The sequence below is a fragment of the Myxocyprinus asiaticus genome, chromosome 16, assembly GCF_019703515.2.
Source record: "Myxocyprinus asiaticus isolate MX2 ecotype Aquarium Trade chromosome 16, UBuf_Myxa_2, whole genome shotgun sequence".
NCBI classification, from domain to species: Eukaryota; Metazoa; Chordata; class Actinopteri; order Cypriniformes; family Catostomidae; genus Myxocyprinus; species Myxocyprinus asiaticus.
In genome coordinates this window covers 19,029,786-19,049,892 of record NC_059359.1, presented here as the reverse complement: position 1 = coordinate 19,049,892, position 20,107 = coordinate 19,029,786, and the positions used below count along the sequence as shown (strand labels likewise).

Here is a 20,107-nt window from a genome sequence, read left to right as displayed (position 1 = left end):
TCAAGAATCCCTTCAAAATTTTTCATCAGCAGTGTCTAAACAATTTTGAAGTGATTTGGGTGAATGTAAGAGGACTATTTAAAAGTCTGTTGTAAGTGCCACACTCCCAGCTACCAGTTGGTGGTGCTATGACCATGACCCACAATAACAACATCAATGTGATTAGCCCCCAAGAAAAAGACATACAGCAAAATTTTGATCTAAATCAAACAATGCACACAGAAGATATGAGACACTTCCTTTTCCCTATTTTTGCCATTAATTTAGTGCATCACCATGGCAACACCATTCAATATTTAAAAATTTGTTCCCAATTTAGCATCTTTGATGTCTTAGCATAATGTTGTCTAAATGTGGTGACAGTCACATTAACCCCCTAGGAGGAGTATTCAAAAGTTCAGGGCCTGCAATTTTCAAAAAAGGCACATTCAATCCAAAATGGCTGACTTCCTGTTGGGCGGAGCTTATGACTGTAATTTTGAAAGTTGTCCGGCTTGATGAGAACAATATATGTAGCATTAAGTCTATCTTTGACCATATCAACCCACATAAGAGAACAATGGCAATCGCAGAACTCTCTTTTTACACAAAATAAAGTAGCCCAAAACTGAAAAAAAGAGCATAATGTCTGTTTTTCCTTTTTATTATTAATAATATGAGGGGACAATTAGCCTTTTCTTGTCCTGCACATATAAATTTGCACACAAGAGCCATATACTTGTGCAGATAATAAATAATCATAAGAAACAATGAATAAACTGATTTGATGATGTTCAGGATTGTGAACGCTGACACACACATGTATAAAACTAAACACTGTCAGGATTTATGCATAGGCAAGTTCAGTGACACTTCACATAATCTTCTTACGAGCACTACAGAAAATAATTGAGAGTAAAATGCTAATTTTCTTGTGTATTTTCTTTGACGCTTCGATTTTCATCATTGATTTATCTGTTGTGAAAAAAGGTTGTGCATATGAGCTGACATCACTCCTGTAACAGCTTTGACATTTGTAGTTTTGACTGCACCCAGCGGATAAACAATTTGCATAAATACATTTGACTGAATAAGACGCTATAAAATGCACTCACCTAAAAGTTGCTGGTTCATGTTTTGGAAAAGAGTGTAACTGAACAATGCCCAGACAAGCTTAAACATGCACACTCCGGTCTGGAACTGGACCATGGATAGCTTGACGAATGTCGATACTGTTGTTGCACGTGTTGAGTGTTGTTAAACTCACCACTGAGTTTTGCGCAGAGAGGGCTTGGATGTTTACCACAGCGATTTTCAAAAGTCAGATCAAAGTGATTGGCTGGCCTCATCGAATCACTGACTTACATTAAATAAAGACATAACATCGTACTGGGAGACTCTGAGAAGTGGTGGTATGCAAGAAAAACTGCCGGTGGTCTGACAATCTGTGCTTCCTGCTCAGGATGTGCGACCAGCAGTGAAAACAGTGATATGTAAAGCCTGAACTTGGGTAGTACATGTCAAGGCACGGGAGAACCTGTCTGTATATACTACAACAGCATTAATAGTGTTAAAAACTAGGTAGCACATCTTGTCAGCCAGATAATACCTATCAGGATGTGCTACCAGCATAACTATCAGATAGTGTGATATGTTGTAACGGCCGTTTCACATCACGAGCGTGATTGGCGCATGAGCAGAGCATATTTATTTCATCGTCCGTAATAACAGATCAGAGCATTTGCATCAGAAGTGTCAGCAACATGTCAGAGCGTAGCGTGAGCTGCAGTGCGGGGGGTGGGGGGTTTCGGCTCCGAGTCTATTTTTGCTGCGCCACTGGCGCTCAATTAAAGTGACCATGCGCTGTTAATGGATAAAATTAATGTGATTTGACACAAAAAAGTACACAATGCATAGAATAAATATATATTAGTAGTCTAGTGTGTCTTTATACTGTATGAATTAGAGCACATCTGAAAAAGAAAAAAAAAATTTAATTCCAGGAGATTTAACTATTTAATCCAATTTAAAATACGTTAATTATAGGTCTTAATCAGAAGTACTGTTTATCATTTAAAACTACAGTAAACTACAACTTATGAACCTGAAAATATGAGACATGTACTATTCAACATAGAACAGGTCTATAGATGAAATAACTCTGACGTCACGCTGCAGGAAACCGCACTTCCGGGTTCTTTCGAGCAGCAGATTTCAATGATGGAAATAAGCAGTGCTGCACTTTTAATAATCTTTTAAGCTTTATAGAATGTAATAATGTATTTATTTATGTATTGTAATGTTAATAAAAGTTATTATAAATGGTTTATCTATGGTTTACAGTGAAGAAATTATGTGGGTTATTTTCTGAAATATCAGCAAGTTTAAACTTGGTTCAATGAGCCTGTATGATCATGTTGGACATGAAACAGATTGATGAATACACATCCTCACATGTTTAACACGCTTCTAAAGCCTAAGAAATGTGATATATAAAAATAAAAACTACCACTAGAAATGGAATATGTGACTTTACTGCTTAAATTATTAACCCACATACAATAAATAATAATATTCTTACTTCAGTATGATCATATTCTATATCAAAACGTAACAACAGCTGTTTTCAGTTGAACAATATTATTTACTGCATTCCAAATAAATGCAAAGACATCATTTTCGTTGTATGACATTATTTTTATTCACTTATCCTTCCACAAAAAGTAGTCCATGCGCTGCGGTGATGGAGAAGGGATCTGTTCCTCCCATTATATCGTATATGGTGATCTTGATCAGATATGATCATTGTTAGATCATATTTGACCTCATATCTGTCACAGCGAAGGCACTTTGGAAATTAAAAATAGCCATTTGCAATCAGAATTTACATAATTTCTTCGTAAAAAAGTTAATATCAACCAACAGCTACTGCGGGTCAATTGTGTCTAATAGAGCAGATACGATAGCAATGACGGTGACCCGTGAATTATCATAATTTATGTAAAATCCTGTGTTTTTCCTGATGCAACGATCTGGTGGAAATTGAAAGAAGCCCCCCTCTCCAATAATCTGTGGAAAACAGGGTGTTCCAACCCCACAAACAGCACTTTTTGGGCAGTTTCAGCGCAATTTGTGCGAAGTGCCCATTCTTAATGCGTCTCAGTCTGAATGGTCAGATTGGATTTCATGTGGGGGTTTTTTTCGTCATTCGCTGTGCGCGACGGTTGTTATACGTCAGGTTTTGCGACGAGAAAACATACTGTGCTCCAAACAGCATAATTAATGCCTTCATAGGGCACTTCAAATTTAATACAATAATGATGGCCACGCAGTAGAATCGTTACAAACAGAATTTTTCAGGAGTCGTGTGGTGTCATGCGAGGGTCGGACGTGTGAACGACGAGCTCTGCGTACTTTGCTAGTTTTTAATTCTTTTTGTATCATAAACTAGTGAGATTCGCTACACCTTGCTACATAACTGTTCTAAGAAGTCAACATATCAAAGAATTCAAAATCCTCGGGCTCTGGAGATATTAAAAGACACTTACATGCTCAAGCTGATACCTCAGACAGGCCCGCAGACCAGGGACTCAGTTTGGACAGTAAGATGGGAGAAATTCTGCGGCAACTGGTGAGCATGTCTGTAATGCTGATGAAAGTCGTAGCGGATCTGGAGGATCTTGCTGTAATACGTCGATCGATTATGGCGATGGAGGCGAAATTCTCTGAGTTTGTTACAAGAATTGGGAACATCGAGAGACGGATCGATTATCTGGAGTCATCGAAGAGGGAGTTAGCTGCTAATCCACTAGCAACCAAGATAGATTTGGAACACGTTTGGGAAAAACTGGAGGATTTGGAGATTCGTAATTGGAACAATGTCCGAATTGTTGGAATTCCTGAGCATGAGGAAGGCTGAGATATGGTGAAATTCCTAGACGAGCTCTTCCCGAGTCTGCTCGACATAACAGGCCATAAGCTGGAAATCGAGCAAGCTCACAGAATCCCGGCTCGCAGATCCGCTGAGGGAGACAGGCCCCGATTAATTCAATTTCTGAGATCATCCGATAATGATCTTGTGTTACGCGAGGCTAGGAGTAAAGGAATGCTCTCTTGGAAAAACCACAGCATTTTCTTGTTCCCAGACTTTGCGAATTCGACAAGAGGAATATGATCAATTCAAGGAATGCAAGAAACTCTTACATCAATGGAAGACCGCTTTTGCACTGATGTTTCCAGCCAAACTGAGAATAGATATTTAGGATGGCCGCAAAATGTTTACATGCCCACAGCAAGCATTGTCTTTCATAGAGACAATGGGGTGAGTAAGCCATTTGGTGTTTCTTACGTGGCCCCCAAGTGAGCTTGACTCGCTGTGCATACACTTGACTGTCTGAGGAAGTTGGGCTCCGTTTTGATTCTTTTTGTGTTGGTTCCGCTTAGCGGCCCTGTTTGTTTTGTGTAGTAACACTCCTTCAAGAAACTCTTGCATCGACAGGGGATCGCTTTTGCACTGATGTTTCCGGCCAAATTGAGAATAGATACAAAGGATGGCTGCAAAATATTTACATGCCCACAACAAGCGATGTCTTTCATAAAATCAATGGACTGAGGAAGTCGTGGTGTGTTTCTCATGTTGCCCCCAAGTGAGCTTGTCTCGCTAAACATACACTTGACCCTCCGAGGAAGCTGGGTGCCTTTCTTGTTTCTTTTTGTGCTGGTTCCACCTAGTGGCTGGAGTTTGTTTTGTGGAATAACACTCCTTCGGGACAGTTGTGGATGAATCTGCTCGTTCTTTGTGCTTATGCCTCCTATTGGCTGGAGTTTGTTTTGTGGAGTATTTTTTGCAGGACACTGGAAGTGTTAGGTCATCTGCTGCACTCATAAACAGACGGCTCACTGAACATTCTTTTGACTGTCTGAGGAAACTGAACGTTTTTTTTTTTTTTTTTTGTGCTGGTTCCGCTAGCGGCTGGAGCTTGTTTTGTGGAGGAACACATCTTCGACACAGTTTTGTGGATGAATCTACACGTTCTTTGTGTTTATTCTGCCTATTGGCTGGAGTTTGTTTTATAGATTATTTTCTGTTATGTAATTCTGTCTCACAAAATTTGTATAGAAACACCAGACTTGAGCAATCTGATGGCAAAGTAATCACGGAGACTCTCGTAGGCGTACATGGACTGTTTGAATTTAGACGGATGGACGCCGGTTGGCGCTGTCATGCGCTCTATAATTTTATTTTTGGCACACAATCTATTTTTTCTAATATGTCAAAATGTCAAATGTTAGTATGAGCGGATTGTCTCTCTCCATGTGGAATGTGAATGGGTTGGGGCACCCCATAAATAGAAGGAAGGTTATTTCTTTTCTTAAACATAAGAAATATGATTTAGTGTTTCGTCAAAAAACAAAAAGATATAGGGTGGACATGTTTTCTTTAGTGCTGGCACAAGTAAGAGCAGGGGAGTCATTACATTGATAAGTAAACATCTACAATTCAAATGTCTCAAACAGATTAAAGACAAATTAGGAAGAGTCATTATTGTTTTAGCAGAAATTCAGGGGCAAAGGTTGATTTTGGCTAATATTTACACACCTAACGCTGATGATCAGGGCTTTTTTATAGATCTTGAAGGGATGTTGCAAGCCGCTGTCACCCCTCATGATATAATATTGGGAGGAGACTTTAATCTATTGATGGATTCAGTCCTTGATCATAGTGAAGCAAAAGTGTCTAAGCCCCCTAGAGCAACACTGACACTTCACAGGATGTGTAAAAACCTTGGTCTTAATGATATTTGGAGACTTTTGAACCCATCTGGTAGGGACTATACATTTTTCACTAAGATTTATTCTAGAATAGATTTTTTTATATATATCTAAGTCCCTCATTTCATCTGTTGTTGATTGCTTAATTGGAAACATCTTAGACTCAGATCACTCCCTGGTGAGTTTAGAGGTGTTGCCACATATGGAGAAAAAGAAATTATATAGTTGGCGCTTTAATGTATCCCTTTTGCAAAATCCTGATTTTCAACAAATGTTAAAGGCTGAAATTAATGTTTATATGGAGACCAACTGGTCCTCAGTATCCTCTGTGGGCGTGGCTTGGGAGGCACTTAAGGCAGTTTTTAGGGGTCAGATCATACAGTATGCCTCATTCAACAAAAAATCCAAAGCACAAGAACTCGTGGAGTTGGAAGAGAATATTAAAAGTACCGAGACCAAACTGAAGCGCCAAATGTCGTCTGATGGCTGGTGGTGAAATTGTTACCTCGGCCATTGATATTAATAATGCTTTTAAAGAATTCTGTTTTGATCTTTATAGTTCCACGTCTTCGTCTACTGATGAAGATATTAGAAACTTTGTGGAACCATTATATCTCCCTAAACTTACGACTGAGCAAAACAATTCTCTTGATTCTGAGATAACCTTGGAGGAGCTTGACAAGGTAATTAAGGCCCTGCCTACAAGCAACACTCTGGGGCCAGATGGCTTTGCCACAGAATTTTTTAGATCGTATGCTACAGAACTGGCTCCACTTTTGTTAGAAGTTTATACGGAATCATTAAAGAATCAGTCTGTTTCTTAAAAAGGACAAAGATCCACGCGAATGTAAGAATTACCGTCCAATTTCCCTGATCCAGCTAGACATTAAAATTTTGTCAAAAATTTTGGCTAACTGATTAAGTTATGACATCTCTTATACATACAGATCAGGTGGGGTTCATTCGGGGCCGCAGCTCTTCTGATAACATTAGGCGTTTCATTAATATCATGTGGTCAGTGGCAAATGATCAGGCTCCGGTCGCTGCCATCTGACTTGATGCCGAAAAGGCATTTGATATGGTAGAATGGGATTATCCTTTTAAGATTTTGGAAATATACGGGTTCGGTAATACTTTTATTGGATGGATTAAGTTACTTTATAGACACCCGGTAGCGGTGGTACAAACAAATGGATTAATTTCAGATTACTTTGCTCTGGATATGGGCACCCGGCAGGGCTGCCATCTTTCCCCATTATTGTTTTGTCTTGTCCTGGAACCATTAGCAGCCGCGATAAGAAAGGAAGATGATTTTCCAGGGGTGGTGGCAGAGGTATGGTGCATATGCTTTTGCTTTACGCAGATGCTATTTTATTATTCGTCTCCGACCCCACTAAATCTATGCCTTGCCTCCACAGAATTATTCATTCCTTTTCTAATTTCTCAGGATACAGAGTCAGTTGGTCTAAATCCAAAGCTTTGGCTCTGACAGTGTACTGCCCAGTAACGACTTTCCAGCCGGGTGCCTTCCAGTGGCCTAAACAGGGCATTAAGTATTTGGGCATTTTATTCCCAGAAATATTTTGTGATTTAGTTAGAGTTAATTTTGACACCTTACTAAAAAGGTTTTCGGGCGATGTGGACAGGTGGGCTTCCTTACATTTAGCTATGATTGGGAAGGTTAAAGTTATTAAAATTAATTGTATTCCAAAATTTAACTACCTGTTACAATCTCTCCCTGTAGATGTCCCCCTCTCTTATTTCAAGCAATTTGATAGCATAGCGAAGTCCTTACACAGGCCGACTGACAAAGGTGGGCTAGGCCTACCCAAGATTTTGTTTTATTATTATGTATTCAGTCTCAGACATTTGGCTCATTGGTCACTTCCACCTGAGAGAGCCCCTCCCTGGTTTTGTATTGAACAGGAAGTTCTTGCCCCTATTTTGCCATTGCAAAGCCTTTCTATCAAACTAACCGGAGAAGTTAAGTCACACCCCGTTATCTCGCATTTGCACGCGGTATGGACAAAAGTGTCCAGAGTGTTTAATTTGGACATTTATTTAAATGTTGCCTCAAGCATATGGCTGAACCCAAAATTACATATTAATAAGTCCCCTTTCTGATGGTCAGAGTGGATTGTGTGGGAGGTTAACACGCTCTGTGACAAATATGAGAGTGGAGTGTTGAGATCTTTTGAAAATATGGTTCAACATTTTAGGATTCCCAGATCTCAGTTCTTTAGCTATCCACAGCTGCGCAACCTGCACTGTACTATTTTCAGGAGAAGCATAAACCCTCCTAAAGTGGCAGATACTTTGGAAGTGGTGATTAATGCTTTTGGAAAAGGTCATGAGGCATCAGTGTATTACTCCCTGCTAATTCAGAGTCTGGGGGATGGAACTTCAAATTCTCTCAAGAGATTATGGGAGAAAGATTTATACTTGGTACTGGAGTCTACATCTAGAGATGCAAGGGTGCGTCTGATGCAATTTAAGATTTTGCATTGATTATATTGGACCCCCTTTAGGTTGTATAGGCTTGGTTTAAAAGACACACCCACCTGTTGGCGATGCCAGTTGGAGGATGGAGATTTAACACATGCTTTCTGGTCTTGCTCGAGGATTCAGGAGTTTTGGTTGAGAGTCCAGAATGTTGTTTGCGAAGTCCTGGGCACTCAAGTTCTGTTCTGTCCCAGATTTGTGTGTTGGGTGATGGGGCGGTTATTGATATAGCTGATGGGCGTGATGATCAGGAGACGGATAATTCTGAGGGGATGGAAATCAATGAGCGCTCCCTCTTTTTATGAATGGTGCACCGAATTGGGCAAGTTAGCGTCATTTGAAGAGATGTTGTACAGATGGCTTGGCAGTTCGGTTGCATATGACAGGAAATGGGGCAGGTTTTTGGCCTTTTTGGAAGGTGTTCAGTGACAGGCTGGGGAGAGAGACATTTTGTTTTGTTTGGGTATATATCTGTTGAATTAGATTTAGATTTTTTGTTATATATATATATATATATATATATATATATATATATATATATATATATATATATATATATATAATGTTCTTAAGTGTTTCCTCTTGTCTGTTTTTTTTTTTTTTTTTGTATGTGTGGTTACTTTCATTTTGTGTTGGACCACTGGATGTGTGTAGTGTGTAGTGTGTAATGTGTGGGGGGGGGGGGGACATACAATTTTATAAATTGATTCAGTGTGTGTATGTTCTGTTTGTGTAATCCTGCTTTCAAATCAATAAAAATGTTAATATATATATATAAAGAATTTTCAGTGAAAAATTACTTCAAAAGTGAGCTCAGCCTGTTTTATTACACATTTCAGCCCTACAAAACTCTCACAGTGGTAGGTAAACAGGGCATATACAGATCATCACTTCTGAATGAAACACACCTATATGTCATTTATGTAACAGGGCACGCAAACCTTTTTGTACCTTTCGCCTCCCAGATGTCCCTAATTTTTTCCCCGCCGAAGTCTTTGTAAAATGGGGAGAGTATTGAGACAATTCATTGAAATTAGCCAGCTTACTGTCATTTTAATTTCACAAATAAATGTGATCAGAAGAGGAGGAATTGCAAAAGGGAGCAGTTGCCCTTCTAATAGGACTGTAATATTGGTCCTGATGTTGTGCCCATCACAGGTTGCCACTGGTTCCGACCCGAAAGCGAATCATCATGGCCCTGTTCAAGCTAGCAACCTGCGCCAAGTAGTGGGGGAAACTTTCAGTCTTAGTATAAGGACCATTCATCGATGTTATATGCTGTGTGCACAGCTATTAAAGAAAAATGTATGCTGTGTAATATCAGGGTTTACATATGATACATTCCAGATATTCAATAGGCTATTCTGAACAATAATCTAATCTAAAGCATTGCCATCACAACTGCATTATGTCCCGCATATTTGTCCAGCAACTTTTAACAACCAACTGAATTTGATTGTCATCTAAAATTAATTTTAGCATCATAATGCAATTTACATTTTCTGAAGAAGCTCAGCAAATGTGATCCGAGATAAAGAGGGTTAGATTGAAAATATTTAAAAGTTTTAAAATGTTCAAAAGCTAGTTTTCTGAAAGTGAACTCAGCATTGGATAAATAGTTCTGATAGTTTATAGTCTTGAAAAAAGTGTAGAACATTCTGAGAATGTCATTCAGCTGACTTTTTTCATCTGCAGAACAGAGTAAGGCTAATTTAGTTTGTGTAAAGAAAAGGCAATTACTTAGGCCTAACAATATTATTTTTTCATTTTTCATAATTTATTTAATTGAATAAGGGAATTTTGCAAGCATTTTTTCAAAAGTAAGCTAAACAATAATTTTATAGACTTGGGCTATATGTTAGTGTTCCAAAAAAAGTACACTGAAGCTTTTCTCCTTGTATTGTGTAATTATTTGTGCACAGAAATATGTTTTTTTTTTTTTTTTTGTATTGTGGGCTAATTCCATGACTGCTGTCTATTAGCTATTTTGAATGGTGTGGAAAAGCAACTTTAATAAATAAACGGACCGCTACCGCGATTAAATTAATCGCAAAGACTGGCCATTCATTTCTTCTCCATGACATGAGATATTTGCGTTAGCACTCCTGGAAGTGTCATGACACAGATGTGTTTGCTGCATCAGATCTGTGCAGTTAAGCTGTTAAGACCAATCCATAACAGTGCGAGTAATGCTGCACATATAATGAATTGGCTTTCAAAGACGTATACCTTGTCGTCATGATAAACACTGTCTAACGATTGGGGTAAATTCTGTCATGTGACACTATATTTTTGCGTTAATGCCAATAATCTCGACAAAAAGTGTTTTCAAACAAGTTTTTCGTGACATTTGAAGTATCGACATAGAGTTTATGCGCTAGAGTTAAACGGAAAAATATTATGTTGACACTTGTGAAATTTTAGTGTTTCCATCAGCTATATTGGTAAACTTTTTGATGCACTACACTTTGTCGCAAAAAAACCTTTGGATGGAAACTTAGTTATTGGCTTAACTTACCCAAAGAGATGCGTTACGGTGCAGTAACCCATACAGGTTGTGAGAAACCACAACACAATAAAGTATTGAATGTCAAGCAAATTCGGGACGCTTGAGCATTTTGAGCGTTTCATCACAGGACGCGGGTCCTCCTCTCACCGTCCGACCTTTTTATGATTTTATACGGGACACAAAGCCTTCAATATGGGACGTTTCACTCTCTGCTAAAATACAGGACCCAAAGATAAAAGGCGTCCCATATGAGACGTCGTAATTTCGGCCAAAACACATGTCGTCCCCGCTAAAACAGGCAGCAACAACACTAGCAGCAACAAATATTGCATATGCCACCGCTCTCATTTTTAAGCCGTTGTCTGTGAAGAATGTTCATATTTGGATACTGTCCTCATGAAAAGTATAATCAGTGGTTTCACAAGAGGGAACAATGACGTTATTTAACAACTATGCGTTTATTGAACATACTGCATGAGCTGCACATTTCAGTGATCTGCATAAATTCCCACTGCCCATTTCCCCAGGCTCCCTATATATATATATATATATATATATATATATATATATATATATATATATATATGAGAGAGAGAGAGAGAGAGAGAGAGAGAGAGAGAGAGAGAGAGAGAGAGAGAGAGAGTCCCCGCCAATACAGGTACAATTTGATTGGCCAAAATAATAAGGCTGGTTCCACACATCCCCCCCGATTTTTCTTTAACACAATAACAAATCAATGCAACACAATGAAACTACATCACTGTGGTTGTTTTTTTCCTTTTACCAATTTACCAATTAAAGACATTAAAGAACAATATGATATAACATTTCTCTTTTATCTCTCTTCCTCTCTCCTCTTTTTGTTTTTCCAAACAAGAACAATAGAACAAAGCAACACTCTAATCAGTCTCTGTAAACTGATTTTAGTCCAAGTAACATTTTGGTGTTTTCAAAACTCTTCCGCTGGAAGTTACAACTGGTGGTGCCTTCACAGGTGCAGCAGGAGCAACCGCAGGAGTATTTAAATGTCCAGTTCCTGCACCAGGAGGGCCTGAATTCTTCCCTCCTTGAGGTTCACTGCACCCAGTAGCACCTGGTTGCAATGGCATCCCTTGCAGATGTTTAGGGTTCCTGTGTAGGACAGCTCCATTCTGTGTTTGCACCATGTAAGATCTTGGTTCAGATGTTTTGTTCAGCACCACAGCTGGTGTTTTCCAGCCTTTCTCACTGTCCAGTTTAAGAAGAACTTTATCCCCAGGTTGAAGTTCTGGTAAAACACGAGCAGAGTGTCTCCGATCATACAAGAACTTGTAGGATTCCTTTGCAGCCTTATCCTTCCACTCCATGGCTTTGTAATCAATGGGTTGAGGCTGGTGTTTTCCTCAAGCATTGGCAGATTGGTTCTGATCTGTCGACCTGTCATTATCTGGGCAGGGCTTAGTCCAGTTGCAGCCATGGGTGTCGCCCGGTAGCACATCAGTGCCATATAAGGATTAGGTTGGCGGAGAATCCGTTTTGCAGTTTGAACTGCTCTCTCTGCAGCTCCATTGGCTTGGGGAATATGAGGACTTGAGGTTGTGTGGTGAAAATCGTAGTCTGTACTGAACAGCTGTAATTCAGCCGAGGTGAACTGTGTGCCATTGTCAGATACAAGCTCCCTGGGAATTCCCCATCTTACAAACATGCACTTCAGTCTGCTGATAACATGGAAGCTGGATGGTGTCTGAAGGTGGGCTATTTCGATGTCACACGATTAGTAGTCTATGACTATCAAGTAAGTTTTACCATCCAACTCGCATAAATCTGCTGCAATTTTGTACCAGGGACCAGCAGGCCTTTGTGTGGGTTTGTGGGCCCTACAAAAGGTGCACATTGAGACCCTCCAGTTAATGTCATTACCTGTTGCAGGCCACCAAACTGACATCAGGAATGACAATCCTCATACAGGAGCAGCCCATTGACAACAGACAACAGACAAGGAAGCCCTAGCAGGGTGATAGCCACTCAGCTGGAAGGGTATATGCTTTGGTCAACCCTTGCTGAGAAAGCTTATCACTGCCTGGAGATCTGCATCTTCCTCTGTGGCCTCTCTAATGGCATCTAGTTTTGATTGTGACACCTCTTTAGATGTGACGACAGCTTCAACACATGCCTTCACCTCATCCTCCATCTCTAAGTGGCATTTCCCTCTCAGAGGATTCCAAGAAAGTGTGTCCGCCACCACCAAACATTTACCAGGGACATGCACTGCTTTTACACTGAAGCTCATGAGGCGCATTAGTAACCGCTGACATCGTAATGTGGCACAATCAATATCATAGGAGTTAATGAGTGGGACCAAAGGTTTGTGATCTGTTTGCAGGCAAAATTAATCTAAGCCTTGAAGGTAGCGGGCAAACCGCTTGCATGCCCACACACCTGCCAGGCACTCTGTGCTCCGCTTCAGTCAAGGTTCTGGAACAGAATGCGACTGCACGTGCTGCATCACCATGAACTTGAAGCAAGGCAGCTCCTAACCCTAAACTACTCGCATCTGCACTGACCATAGTGGGTTTCTCAGGATCGTAAAATGCAAGAACAGGAGCTGTGGCTAACTTGTACTTTACTTTGTTCAGAGCCTGCTCATGGCCGTCTCTCCAAAGCCAGATTGCATCCTTCTTTAGCAGAGCTGTAACTGGCTGGAGCTCTGTGGAAAGCTCTGGCACATTTTTGCCTAAATAATTGATCATTCCTAGAATTTGCCAAAGCTCTGTCACATTAGTGGGACTAGGCATATCGGTGATTGCCTTCACCTTTGTTGCATCAGGCTTAATTCCTTCATGACTGATTGTGTGGCCAAAATACTGCAGCTCAGATTTGTTAAAGTGACATTTATCACGGTTCAGTTTCAGACCTTACTCTCTGATAGTTCTCAGAACCTCAAGATTCTCGTCATGCTCGTTTTAGTCCTTGCCATAAACAAGTATGTCATCCATGACAACTACAGTGCCTTTGTGTCCAATTAGAAGTCTACTCATTTCTCTTTGGAAAATTTTGGGTGCTGAAGTAACCCCAAACGGTAGCCTATTAAAATAGAACCGTCCTGCTGGAGTTATGAATGTGGTCAACTTCACGCAGCTTGGGTCCAAAGGGATTTGCCAAAACCCTGAGGATGCGTCCAGAGTAGAAAATACACAGGCTCCTGATAGTTTGGGGGCAATATCTTCTAATGTTGGGAGAATAAAGTGCTCACGTTTTACAGCCTGATTCAAACATTTGAGGTCAACACAAATCCTGACAGAACCATTCTTTTTTACTACAAGCACCATTGGGGCACACCATTCTGTTGGTTCAGTGACTTCAGAGATTATCCCTAAAGACTGCATGTGCTTAAGCTCCTGTTCTACCTTAGGCAGCAGGGAAAGGTAACTCTAACTCTCTGACTTAAGTTCAATTTTCTCTGGTTCACATTTGAACAAGCCAATGTCTCCACAGACATCATTGTGGTCTGTGATTTCATCCACTCTCTGTACTAGGCCCATCTTACAAGCAGTGCTTCGACTGAACAAATTGTTAGCAAATGGCCCATCTACAGCAAAAACCCAAAATTCTAAATTTTTCCCTTTACTTTCAGTATTCGCTACTAATTTTCCCATACAGCTCACTTTTCCCCCACGACTTTTCATGTTTATACTGGTTTTGACCTTGTAAGCTCTCATATGTAAAGCGTGACATGATGGTGATGTCAGCCCCAGTATCAATTTTGAACTCGACTGACCTGCCCTGTATAGGCAGAGTAATGCACCACCTGTCCTCAGAAGCAGACTCATTCATTACAGACCCGAGGAAAAATACATCACAACACTCAACACAAGTGTCACCCACTACCAGCTCTTTGACATTTTTCGTTTGACATGCAATGGCAAAATGTCCTAACTTATTGCATCTCCTACATCGCTTATTTCGTGCGATGCAATTATTCTCTGTGTGTGTGCGCGATTACAGCGTGTGCAGTCTACGGCTTGTTTCCTCTCACCACCCTTTTCCTTATTTGGTGGTCCCATAAAGCGCTTCGTGCCTTTCCGGTGTCTGTGCTGTACTGCGCTCACTTCAGCGGCCACTCCCCCGCTCGCATTTTGGGTCTTAATGAGCTCAGACTGCCGTGCGATCTGGACCGCTTTGTCCAAAGTCAGTTCAGGTTCCATTTGTAACTTTTGGGAAACGTCACGATCTGTAATCCCTATGACGACTCTGTCCCTTATTTGTTCCTCTTTGCTTGCACGAACTCGCAGTATTCGGCCAATTCATAGAGGCATCTCACAAAAGCCTCAGCAGTCTCTCCTGATCTCTATGTGCGCTGGTGAAAACAGCCCCTCTCATGTATAACGTTCCTCCGGGGGAATGAAATGTTCATTAAATTTGCCAACAACAGTCTCGAAATTATTTGCACGCGAAGCTTCAGCAAACGTGAACGATCCAAATATCGCTTCGGCATCTTTACCCATTGCATAAAGCAGGGAATTGACTTGTACTTTACCGCTTTCCTTGTTCAGCTTCGTTGTGATGCAAAACCGGGAGAACCGCTGAATCCATGCAGGCCAGGTCGCAGGCTGTGCGAAGTCGAAAGCCTCTGGTGCGTTGAACTTGGACATTATACCTCTCAAAACAAGGCGAACTTGGTCGTTGGTGCAACATACACTTCTGACACCATGTCACGAGAGGGAACAACGACGTTATTTAACAACTATGCGTTTATTGAACATACTGCATGAGCTGCACATTTCAGTGAACTGCATAAATCCCCACTGCCCATTTCCCCGGGCTCCCAATATATATATGGGTGGAGTCCCCGCCAATACAGGTACATTTTGATTGGCCAACATAATAAGGCTGATTTCACACAAATGGTAAAACGTCCATCGCTAAAATTAGATTAGATTCAACTTTATTGTCATTGTGCAGAGTACAGGTACAGAGCCAATGAAATAAAGTTAGCATCCAACCAGAAGTGCAAATAGCAATATGTATGTATATATATATATATATATATATATATATATATACTATAACGATTTTTATGGAGTGCAAAGTTATGAGGTAGAGAAGCAGAGACCAGCTCAATGCAAATGTCTATGAATACATACAAGGTGCAAATGAAGAAGTAAACACTGAAGGTGCATTGTACAGAATGAAGTATAAATATATATATATATATATATATATATATATATATATATATATATATATACACTATATTGCCAAAAGTATTCGCTCATCTGCCTTTAGACGCATATGAACTTAAGTGACATCCCATTCTTAATCCATAGGGTTTAATATGACGTCGGCCCACCCTTTGCAGCTATAACAGCTTCAACTCTTCTGGGAAGGCTTTCCACAAGGTTTAGGAGTGTGTTTATGGGAATTTTTGACCATTCTTCCAGAAGCGCATTTGTGAGGTCAGACACTGATGTTGGACGAGAAGGCCTGACTCGCAGTCTTCGCTCTAATTCATCCCAAAGGTGCTCTATCGGGTTGAGGTCAGGACTCTGTGCATGCCAGTCAAGTTCTTCCACACCAAACTCGCTCATCCATGTCTTTATGGACCTTGCTTTGTGCACTGGTGCACAGTCATGTTGGAACAGGAAGGGGCCATCCCCAAACTGTTCCCACAAATTTGGGAGCATGGAATTGTCCAAAATCTCTTGGTATGCTGAAGCATTCAGAGTTCCTTTCACTGGAACTAAGGGGCCAAGCCCAACTCCTGAAAAACAACCCCACACCATAATCCCCCTCCACCAAACTTCACAGTTGGCACAATGCAGTCAGACAAGTACCGTTCTCCTGGCAACTGCCAAACCCAGACTCGTCCATCAGATTGCCAGATGGAGAAGCGTGATTCGTCACTCCAGAGAACGCGTCTCCACTGCTCTAGAGTCCAGTGGCGGCGTGCTTTACACCACTGCATCCGACGCTTTGCATTGCACTTGGTGATGTATGGCTTGGATGCAGCTGCTCGGCCATGGAAACTCATTCCATGAAGCTCTCTATGCACTGTTCTTGAGCTAATCTGAAGGCCACATGAACTTTGGAGGTCTGTAGCGATTGACTCTGCAGAAAGTTGGCGACCTCTGCGCACTATGCGCCTCAGCATCCGCTGACCCCGCTCTGTCATTTTACGAGGCCTACCACTTCGTGGCTGAGTTGCTGTCATTCCCAATTGCTTCCACTTTGTTATAATACCACTGACAGTTGACTGTGGAATATTTAGTAGCGAGGAAATTTCACGACTGGACTTGTTGCACAGGTGGCATCCTATCACAGTACCACGCTGGAATTCACTGAGCTCCTGAGAGCGGCCCATTCTTTCACAAATGTTTGTAGAAGCAGCCTGCATGCCTAGGTGCTTCATTTTATACACCTGTGGACATGGAAGTGATTGGAACACCTGAATTAAATTATTTGGGTGGGTGAGCGAATACTTTTGGCAATATAGTGTATATATATATATATATGACCGGTGACCATAACAGTGCAAGCAGCATCTAGAGGCAGAAATTATGTGCAAAGAAATGTGCAAGGGAATGTGCAAAAAAAAAAAAAAAAAAAAAAAAAAAAATACAAAAATAAATAAATATGTAGTCCGAGTGGGAGTGTTCAGCGCCTGAGTTTAGAAACTGAGTGAGGGAAAGAAACTGTTCCTGAGTCTGCTGGTGCGACAGCGAAGACTCCTATAGCATCTCCTAAATGGGAGAGGAGTAAACAGACCATGGCTGGGGTGAGAAGTGTCTTTGATAATGCTTCTCACCCTCCTTAGGCAGTGTTTGTGGTGAATGTCTTTGATAGAGGGTAGCTGAGCACCAGTGAGGTATTGGGCAGTTTTCACCACCGGCTGGAGGGCCTTCTCGTCTGAGACAGTGCAATTGCCATACCACACTGTGATGCAGTTCGTTAATCTCACGCATGGTGAATTTACGTAAATTTGCTGCGTTACCATGACAACTAATGTGGACGTGATAGCATAAACGACTGTAGTCTGAACAGAAAAAATCTTATCTGGCCACATATAACTTGCAATTTGAACAGTCACTCAAAAAAAATCGAATTTGAGGAAAAATCTGATTTTTCCTGCAGTGTGAACAAAGCCATATAGCTTCACTACTTACATCTTACATGGCACTGACTGCCACTGAGTCCCGCCTTCTTTGATTTGATTGGTCATCTCAAACGACATTGAAGTGGTGTTAAATTACTAAAATTTCTACTGCAAACCTATTTACATCTTGAAACTTACTGTGGTTTAAAACATTCTTCTTATTATTATTATTATTATTATTATTATTATTATTAAAAGCATGCTTTTTTATTTATTGTTAGCTCTGTGAAAGCGTGTAAATGGCATATAGTTCTGTTTATGTAGATAGATATTTCTATTCATAGCTTTCTCTTCCTCTTCTCCCTGGGGTTGTTTAATAACACTTATTATTATAAAACCATATTTGATTTAGATTTTGATCTTCAACAAATCAACATTCCATGGTAAAGTATTCCTATTTAAAATAATAAAATCATTATGTTCTTAGAGTGACGCCTTGTGGTGGAATAATGCAAAGACACATAATGTGTCATCGCGTTTCTGTTTAAAGAATGAGTTGAACGAGTTGAATAATGTAACGAAAAGAGGAAGAAAACAAAAACTAGCGCTCAGAGCAAGATCTGCACCACCTATATCTGTGGTCACGAGCCGTAATACATCAATCATTACGTTACTGTGTTACTGCAGGATTAATATGTTGTTTAAAGTGCAAGCAAAAACAGTGTAACAACAAAATGAAAGCGTGGAGGAAAAAAAACGGTGCATTGTTTCCGCGCTCACCTTTCAGCAAGCCGCACAGTAAAAAATATTTTACATTTTCTATTTTCTTAAATAGTCATGCTTGATGAAAAATCCAAGCGCTCAAATAAATAAGGGAAATAGATTTGCATATCATATAAAGGTAATATTTATTGCACCAATAATTAGATGAAATGTCATGAGCAGGCAAATAAGATCCATGTTTAAATCGAGCAGGGTCATAGAACGAAAAACAATCTAGTAGCGTGTAAGGCATACATGGGATGTTAGTATAGTCATGTTCGTTCATGATCATTTTATTGCATCTATTGCATTTTTGAACTTACTTTGGCCATATTGATGAAAAGTCCCCAGTGTATTGTAGATGATTGTAACAATGTTTTGTTTGAAGGCACAGGCATTTCAAAATAAGTCCCCAGTGTATTTTGGGCTTGTTAATAGTTAAAACACCAACTTTATTCACCAAATCTTCTTTTTTTTTTTTTTTTCTAGTTATGGTTAGAATTTTGGTTGCACAATAAACCTGAATCTGGGATTTTACTCATTTTTGACTCTTGTAGCCTCTGTGTCAGTGCCCATTACAGTAGGGAAAGACTAAAAAACTGTTTTAGCATTCAATAAATTGATTTTAAAAACTCCCAGCCGATTAATCGGTTTTCGGCCCTTTTCACCACCTAAGTTATCGTATCGGCAAAATCCACTATCATTCAACCTTTAATATTAAGCACTGCTCTAACTTGATGGACATTAATTTCAACTTGTAGCACATATCTTTGCATTCTTCAACTGTTATGGACCATTAGAAGATGTCCAGGAAAGCTCTTCCCCCTGTGGAGTAACACATAACCATTTGCCAGACAAGGGGTGTTTCTGGGCCAACAGAAAGTCCCCTTTCTCTGTACAACTTGGAGTACCCTGCTGGCACTTAGATAGACCTTTAGTATGAAAATGGGGAGTAGAGAGAGGAAACAGAGAAAATGAGAGAATTAATGGGGAGCACAGAGAGAGTTGGACTGCAATACAAATATGAAGCCTGAAAAAAAGGTGGGTCCTGTTCAGGTTTTCAAAAATAATAGATTCACTTTTATGCACTCTAGTGAATATCGGCAGCTTTTATGAAACCAGTGAAACCACACAGGCCTCTGAAACCTGTAAACTACAGCTGGACTGCACTTTCGTGCATTTTTAAGACCAAACCAAAACCATCCACTTCTGCTATTCTTGAGTTTATTCTAGATCTATTTGAACCCACATTTGATCTCTTTTACTGAATGTTTGTTTTGGAGACAATTGAGCTGGGCTGGATTAGTTTGGTCTTTACTCACAGTGGGAAGGACTGAAAGCTCCCTTGGCCACAGTGGAGGTCCTGGAGGGGCAGGGAGAGCAGAAAACCTTCCCTTCCTCTGCCTGGAATGTATCACGAGGGCATGGAGCACACACAACACCACTGGAGAAGGAACCTACTGGACACAAGACTGTGAGTGATAGAAAGAGGTGGTTAACAAAGAATGTTG

At 40.4% G+C, this 20,107-nt stretch overlaps 1 pseudogene; it reads right to left on the bottom strand.

The window, feature by feature from the left end:
* Positions 1-20,107, bottom strand: part of LOC127454559 (thyroglobulin-like) — a 75,037-nt pseudogene that overhangs the window by 40,785 nt on the left and 14,145 nt on the right.